We start from the raw sequence: 7851 nt of genomic DNA on the forward strand, positions 1-7851 counted from the left end.
TTTTGAAATAAGAGTATCTAGTTTTGGCAAGGGAATGAGACAATGAGCATATAAATTGACCAGCTCAGGAAAGTTGGCAATATTTATCAAAGGCCTTTAAAAAAAAAGTCTTACCCTTCTATATGTCAATTACGAATCAATAAAAGCGAGGGGAAAAAATCTTACCCTTTGACAGTAATGTGACTTGTGGGAGTTCAGCCCAAGGAAATCATCTGTTAGGTGGAGAAACATTTATGCACAGTCTTGTGAAAAACTGAAAACGACTTAAATGTTCAATAATAGGGGATTGGTCTTGATCAATTATGGTCCGCCCAGATGATAGTAGATTATGCAATGTTTCAAAATGATGTTTATAAAAAATATCTCATGACCTGAGAGACGGAATTGTACAAACAGTTTAACCAGAAGTATGTGTCTTAAGTGCATGGAAAAAGGACTGGAAGGAAATTGGCATAACTGCCCACCTCCCCGCACAGGACTGGGGTCGGCGTCTGCACGTGGAGGCTGCCCAGGCTGTGAGGCGCATGCGTGCGCCTCTGCATGGAGTCTCTGCATTGGTGCACGGGAGCCTGGTTACGTCTGTGGTCATGCGAGAGCATGCCTTCATTTGTGAAGATGTGTGGGAAAATACTTGCCAGCGTATGCTCTGAGGATATGCCCACAAGGCTTATGTAAAGGTTTTTGTGTTTAAGAAAATTAATTAGTAAGTGATAGGGACAGGCTTCAGCCTGCCCACCCTGACCAGAAGGAAGTGAGCGACCACAGCCCCCCTAAAGAATTACCCAGGGCACTCAGCCCCCAAACTGACCCTGGCCAAGGGCACTGTCACATGTAGGTTGGAGCCTAGCAGACCTCCGGGGACTGTAACTGAAGTTGGTCTAGGCCTACTGATTAGAGGTGATTTTAGAGACCCTCCCCAAAAGGCCTAGAAGGAGTTGCTTCCCGAGACCCCAGAAGGCCAAGATCTACACAGCCCAGGACTGATCGAGCCTGAGCCCTGCCCCTCTGCATGTCCTGCAGAGAGAATGGCCACAGGCCCCCAGTTTGAGAGGACCCTGAGTACCTTCCACAGACCCCAAAACCTGGTGGCGGCCCTCTGGCCCCGTGTCTCCCAGGTCTTTTCAGTTCTCATTCCCAGGAAGGGGCTGCGCAACGAGGTGACTTTCTGCTGAGGAGTGCCTGCATGATTGCCACCTCCCCAGAGCCAGGCCAGCTCCGCCCGCTGGCCCGGTTGGCGATAAGTGGGCCCCACCTGCTGCCCCCGCCCCAGAAGCAGGTGGGGGCAGGCCGCCAGGGGTGTGCCGGGATCCTATCTGGAGCACCCAGCCCAGATCACGGGGTGTGGAACCCTTCGGACTCTCCGGCACCTTCCCCTGAGACTGACCCCAAATCGAACCCTGACCTCGGGCACCTGGCCTGTCTGTTCCCTCCACTGAAGGCCCACCCTCCTCCAACCAGGCCATCCTGCCCAACCCTCTGCCTCCGAGCTCAGGCTGACACTCAACTCGGCACACATTTCCTGAGCACGTTTCCTACTCCGTCTCCAGGGAGCTCCCTCCGAGCCAGGCCCAGCCGCACCGGGTCTGAGTCACCGGCAACCCTCCTACAAGACGAGTAAGCCATGACTTAGCCAGTGAGTGGGGACATACCCACGTAAGCCCAGCTGAGAGTGTGCAGATTCCGAAGGGGCCAGGGGAGCCGTGAGCATCCACAGGCTCTTCTCGTCCGCCGGAAAGGGAGAACTCACACATTCCATCAATAGCAACTGCTGAGCTCTGCTGTGTGCCAGGCACAGGCGAGGGGCCAGGCACGGACACCATCTGGGCCTCCTCAGAACTTACAGTCTAGATAGGGAGATGAAATTCATCGAAGGAAAGTAAAATTGCGACCGCATTAGGGGCGTTGGACCAAAGGTCACGCTGCAAGGAGAGCCCACACCGGGGAAGCCGCACGTGGGAGGGCGGCCTGCTCCCTCCCCACACCGCAGGCCAGTGGCCGGGGGTTCCCAGCACAGCGTTAGCTCCTGAAGTCAGCACAGGCCTCGAGCCAGGGTTCTCCCAGGGATCCTCAGTCCTCCCAGGTCGCTGGAAGCTCCCGGAGTCCCCCTTGTCATGTCAAAGGACCTCCACCCATTCCCGGTGTGAGAGAGAAAATGCACGTTCTAATAATTCGGCCTTGAGCGGAGCAGCCAGAGTGGAACAGGAGCATTGCAGAGAGCAGGAAGGTTCCTGGAGAAAGTCACGTCTGACCGAGAGCTGACCAAGGAGCGCCCCAGGCAGAGGGAGCAGCTAAAGGTGAGGTGGGGCAGACGGGCCCTGGGCAGAAGCCAAGAAGTGAAAGGGGTCAGTGAGAGATGAGACTGGTGGGCGTGGGGGTATAGCAGGGCCAGGCCCTGGGAGCCCAGGTCCGCCTCTCATTCCTACCTTACATATACTGGGAAGCCACTGACGGATTTTAAGCAAAGGGTGACATGATGAACTGGTATCTCCATCCCACCAACAAGAGGCCAGTGGAGAGGAGCAGGGGACCAGTCAGGAGGCTTGGGCAGCAGGCCAGACCGGGGTCCCAGTGTCAGAGAGGATGTGGAAGCAGGTAGATATGGGCAAAGCCACGAGCAGCAGCCACCAGAGGAGGATGTGGGGAGGCAGGACACAGGGTAGACAAGATACCAGCACCGAAGAAGGGTCAGAGGGGGACTGAGCCCCAAAGCCTCACTCTCCGGGCATGTGCCCAGTGAGCTGGGACTGAGACGGAGCTTCAGAGGCCAGGATCCTTACCCTGGGGTCCCTAGACCCCCTGGGAATCCATGCATACAATGTAGAGGGTTTGGGAATTCAATGGAGAAAAAAATTGCACCTTTATTTTCACTAACCCCTAACTGAATTCTTTTAATTATGCTTGTAGGCCACAAACCACGGAAGTGAACCAAAGTATCTGTGACATGGTCCCCAGTAGAAATCAGATATTTTCATACCACATTGGTTGGGAAAATACCCTGAAATACTGTAAGTACTCATCGCTAAATTGAAATCGCAGTAATTATTAAACCTGCTGCTGGACCTTGTTATTTAAAGCACGAATAAGAAGCGCATGCGTTACCCTATCACAAATGGGGACTGTGTCATTCCCAGATGATGACTTTCCAATCGCCCACAAGCAGCCTCTCCACCACCAGCCATCCTCATAAAGGAAAAACAGGGCACCCAGGCCACCCGAGAAAGCTAATAATGTCATGTCCCAGTAACCATTATACATTTTGTTCTTCAGTTTCATTCAGTGGAACTGAAGAAACAGATTTTCAATTCATATGAACTACATCCTTTTTTCTTTATGTTCAGAATAGGAAATCAATTATTTGCAGTAAATGCAATTTAATTTAATTTACTTGGCATTGCCTTTATTTCCCCATCTTCCTATTATTTATAACTGGTGACGGTTAACCACACCCTCTAACTTATATACATGTGATTACTGCGTCTTATTCACAATATATTGAAACATCATTTTTATTCTGGCTCATGGTCGTCCACTGGCCATGTCCTTCCCTTTCTCAGACTTCCTTTTTCTAAACCCGATCTGCTTTTAAAGGTCAGGTCAAAACCTTTAATCTTGCATGGCAAAACAAATCCCTCCTTCCCAAAAAGCAGGGCCGTGTGCACCACGCGTGGTTGCAAGATTTTGATTGATGGCAGCTTTGACGCTGGGTCCCAGGTGAGAGGCGTGGTGTGTAAATGCACCACGCAACTTGTGCATACTTATTGCAAAAATACACGGCCGGGATAGACGGGCATAATGTGTTCTTAATTCTGCCCAAGGGCACTGTCCGTTTCCATGGGAGTGGAGCTAATCTGCATTGGGCAGTTAAGGATGGGGTCGCAGGCTTGACTCTTTTATGCCCTCTACAGACTGGCTACCTGACAGGTGTCCTGTTTGCTTTCCCTGAATTAAGCTCTGCCTGCTAAGGAGAACTGGGCTCCAAGAACTCTTTTTCAGCCTCCCCTAAATCAGCCCCTACACTCCCTGTAACAAGGGAGCCCAAGGCCATCCGAGAGTCTCCTTGAAAGAGGGCAGAAGCTGACCTAGCTGCTGGAGCATTGGTGAAACTGTGGGGACGGATTACTGGGAGGCCTCTGAATGAACCCAGTCCTCCCACAGCACAGGTGTGAGGTGGCCTGAGGTGCCTCTGCCACCTGCCTTCCTGTGGGATTCTCAGGCTGCCCCTCCTCTCCTTTGCTCCCCCATCCCACCCTCACCACCCACCCAGGGAGGAAAGTGTTAAACTGAGGCATTCCCAGCCATAGGAACAGCCATACCCTTCTCAAGGAAATTCACCTGTCATAAGGGGGTGTGCCTTAGCCCAAAGGGTGAATCTCCACTTCACGCATTCCAGGCACCATGACATTTGGTTGGGGATCTTTGGAGAGACTTCTGGATACACCTCAGGTAAAACACAATCCATCCTGTCGTGGGGTTGGCCCTCCTTCTGAGCCTTGCTCCTTCTTGGGAAAGTCTCTGGTAACTCTCAGTTGTGTGGGTGCCTGGTGAGCTACGCCATGCCCTGTTCCCTAGAGACAGGGCATGACCCAGGAAGTTTCGTGCTTTCTTTCTTAAGTACAGGCTATGCCAGGGAAGGAAGGAGAGCCGGCTAGGGCTGAGGAGCCAGCGGGGTTAACACAGGAAGGCTTCCTGGAGGAAGAGGCGCCTTAGGCCCTCAGCAGAAAGGCCCAGGACATTCCAAAGGCATTCAGAAACTTCTGCAATCTGACCTTCCCTGACTCCATACACATGCCCTATGATCCCAGCCCCTGAATACAATTCATTCCATTCCTCTGGTTGCTTTCCTCCCCAGAATGCTTTCTACAGAGCTGCCTTCTTCTGTGATGTTCCAGTTGTTTCCACGGAGCTGCTGCTAAGCACCCGCCCTCCAGGACTTCTCCCACCGCTTCTGCCCAGCCCTGCTGCATGGTCATCCCGGATGCTGTTCCTCGTGGGCCCCTGTCTCCATTTCCCATCAGCCAAAGTTCAGGGTGACTCGACAGACTTCCCCAAGGTCACAGCTTGCTTCCCAGAGCAGAGAATCTGGGCCAAGTTGGAAAATGGCAGCCAGACTTAGGGACAGTGGAGACTGTTGATGGAAGAGCTCCTGGGGTCGCACAAGCTGGGGTTGGACCCCGGCAGGCCGCTTCACCAGCTGGGCGCTCTGGAACCCGCCTTTTCCTTCCTCTGAGCCTTTATCTTCTCATCTGCAAAACAGACCAATTTGAAAGGGTTTGTTACCTGCACAATACTGTGTACCCGAATGGAGATGGTTACCCAGGAATGGCTGGCTGGCTGGCTGGACAGACAAGGGAGTGAATTGCAGGCTGGGGCAGGGATCTGGGGCAGATGTGGGTGGCTCCCCACCTCACCTATACACACAACTAACTCTGGCCTCTAGTTCCCATTCCTCCCCCAGGATCCAGGGATTTGCCAAACAGGCAGCAGCTCTCGCCTGGAAAGAAAGTGACTCAGGCCTCCAGGAGACCTGGAATGAATCAGGGAGGCAGGGACTGAGTGTGGGGCCCCCACCCAGGGGCCTGGGCCTCTCCCAGCAGGAAGAGCATGAGCCGGTCCCCAGAGCTCACTGGGTGAGAGGGCAATTCTGCTGAAATGCGCCCCTGGCCAGGCGATGGGACAAATAATAATCACCACCACACTCACTCCCACATTCCAGACCTGTCAGGGCGTTTCCACGGGTGCTATCTTGTCATGCACACATCTCTGAACCCTGCGTCAGGGAGGCCTGGGGTCTCGCTCCGCTGCCTGTCCTCACCAGCCCAGGCACGTCACCTGGGCCTCAGTTCCCTTCCCTGTCCCCGTCAGCCCCAGCCCCTTCCCTTGCTGGCTGTCGCCAGGAGGCGGCAGAGGCCGGAGCTCCTCTCCCTGGGAACGGCATGGGGTGAGGGTCCCAGCCCTGACCCTCACCTCTTGCAAGTGGCCTGATCTTCCACGGCTCCCGTTCCTTGGCAGCCCCGAAGCTCTGACACCAGGACACCCGGAGACAAGGCCTCGGCCTGGGCCTCTCCTCACACTCCAGGGCCAGCCGCTGGCTCAGCAGCTCGGCCCAGAATGTACCATCAGCAGCTCAAACTCAGCACGCCCGGGACTGAACTCTGGATCATCCCCCAAACCCAAAAATGAAACTTCTCCCCCCCCTCCACCCCCCGGCAACTCAGTTCTGTCCTCACGCCCCTCAGCCTCCCTCCAGCCACACTCGCCCCCTGTTGTCCTTAACGCGCCAGCCTCACTCTCAGGGCCCGTGTGTGTCTTTCTCCCAGAGGGTCACGTGGCTCCTCCTTCAAGTCTTCCCTGTCCCGAGGCCTTGCTTGGCCATCCCACTGAAACTGCGTCGCTCTCCGCTCGCCAGCATCCTTGGTCCATTTTACTCTCCTTTACTTTTCCCCCTACCACCCACGACCCTCTCACATCATTTCCTTGTATTACATCATTTCCTTGTATTACATCATTTCCTTGTCTACTGTGTGTATTGCTGATGCCCCGTCTCCCCGCTCTGGAATGTCCGTTTCAGGTGGGCGGGGCTTCTGGTCTCTTTCATTCATTCATGGACCCTTAACACCTGGCTCGCGGTACAAACTCAATACACACCTGTGGAATGCATGAATAAGAGTCCACAACGTGCAATTATCGGACAACTTTGATAATTCACCGTTTTCTAACGGTGTGACCCAACCTCTTTGTGCCTCGGTTACCCTATTTGTAAAATTAAGCTGATAATGGTACCTCTCATCGGACTGTTGTGTGGAATAAATAAGGTGTTCAACCCAGCAGGTGGCACAGAACACGTGCTCGTGTTGACTGTGGCCGGGATGTCGTCTGCACGGAATCACTGGGAGGCGGGCGGGTCAGGGCCCACTGAGCCCGCTTCCAGGTTGGAGATGCCCCTGGAAGCTCCCATCAGCTGGCTCACAAGCTCCACAGCTTCGGGAGGGCGTCCCCATGCTGAGGGGCAGGCTGCTGCCCCAGAGAGTCGGGAGACTTCCACACACATGCTGAGTCACCGGGATGCTGGGAATGTGACATAGAGGGGTCCAGGCCAGTGCGGGAAGCAGCAGCCAGAGGGCACCAGGCCTCAGGTGGCGAGTGGGTCTCTCTGGCACCAGGAACAGCCATTCTTATAACACACAGATTCCTCTTCTAGGAGCTGGCAATAGGGGACCTTTGTAGCCCTGGAGTCTGAGCAAACCCTCCCAGGGACTTCTCAGCAGCAAGAACAGTGGGCAAACCGGTTCTGATCAGAGAAATTGTTCAAACCCACTCACTGGAGGAGCCCCATGAGAGGCAAAGTCGAGCCCCACCTCATACCCACTTGACAACCCAGATAGACCGAGGCCCACTAGGGCAAGAGGAGCTGCCCTGGGTCCCAGGGCTGGGGTCAAAAGTCAGGGCTTTCCTCTCTAAACCTGAACCACTTTCCTGCCACAGAGAGCCACAGTTTGGGCCAACCACAGCTGGGGGCTGTCTCCACAATTTGTTTCCAGGCCCTCAAGCCCCAGAAAATTCACTTTATCCACACCCTTTAGCTTGAGGTTACCTCCAACTGAAAAGAAAAGACACAGGATGTTCCCACAACTCCCCTTTAATGGTCTGTGAGCTCCTCCAGACCCTACTATTTGATTTTTCATTTATACTCTACTTTCTTCCAGATAGGGCTTAAGGTTGCTTACAATAAAATACACGCATACTACTATGCTGCAATGAGCAAACAATAATAATCATAATACATAAAAATTCAAGAGGAAAAAGACACAAATATGTCAAACATAGAGGTTGACACAGATCATTGTGATTAAG

General features: G+C 53.6%; 1 long non-coding RNA gene across 1 annotated transcript; it reads left to right on the forward strand.

Annotated features, from left to right (window-relative positions):
- Positions 1-1419: 1419 nt before the first annotated feature.
- Positions 1420-6816, forward strand: LOC116668851. Its single transcript, XR_004326045.1, has 3 exons — positions 1420-2294; positions 2905-3005; positions 4850-6816. It is a non-coding gene; the product is annotated as an uncharacterized LOC116668851 (long non-coding RNA).
- Positions 6817-7851: the final 1035 nt, after the last annotated feature.

Source organism: Camelus ferus, chromosome 15 (assembly GCF_009834535.1).
Source record: "Camelus ferus isolate YT-003-E chromosome 15, BCGSAC_Cfer_1.0, whole genome shotgun sequence".
Lineage (NCBI taxonomy): Eukaryota > Metazoa > Chordata > Mammalia > Artiodactyla > Camelidae > Camelus > Camelus ferus.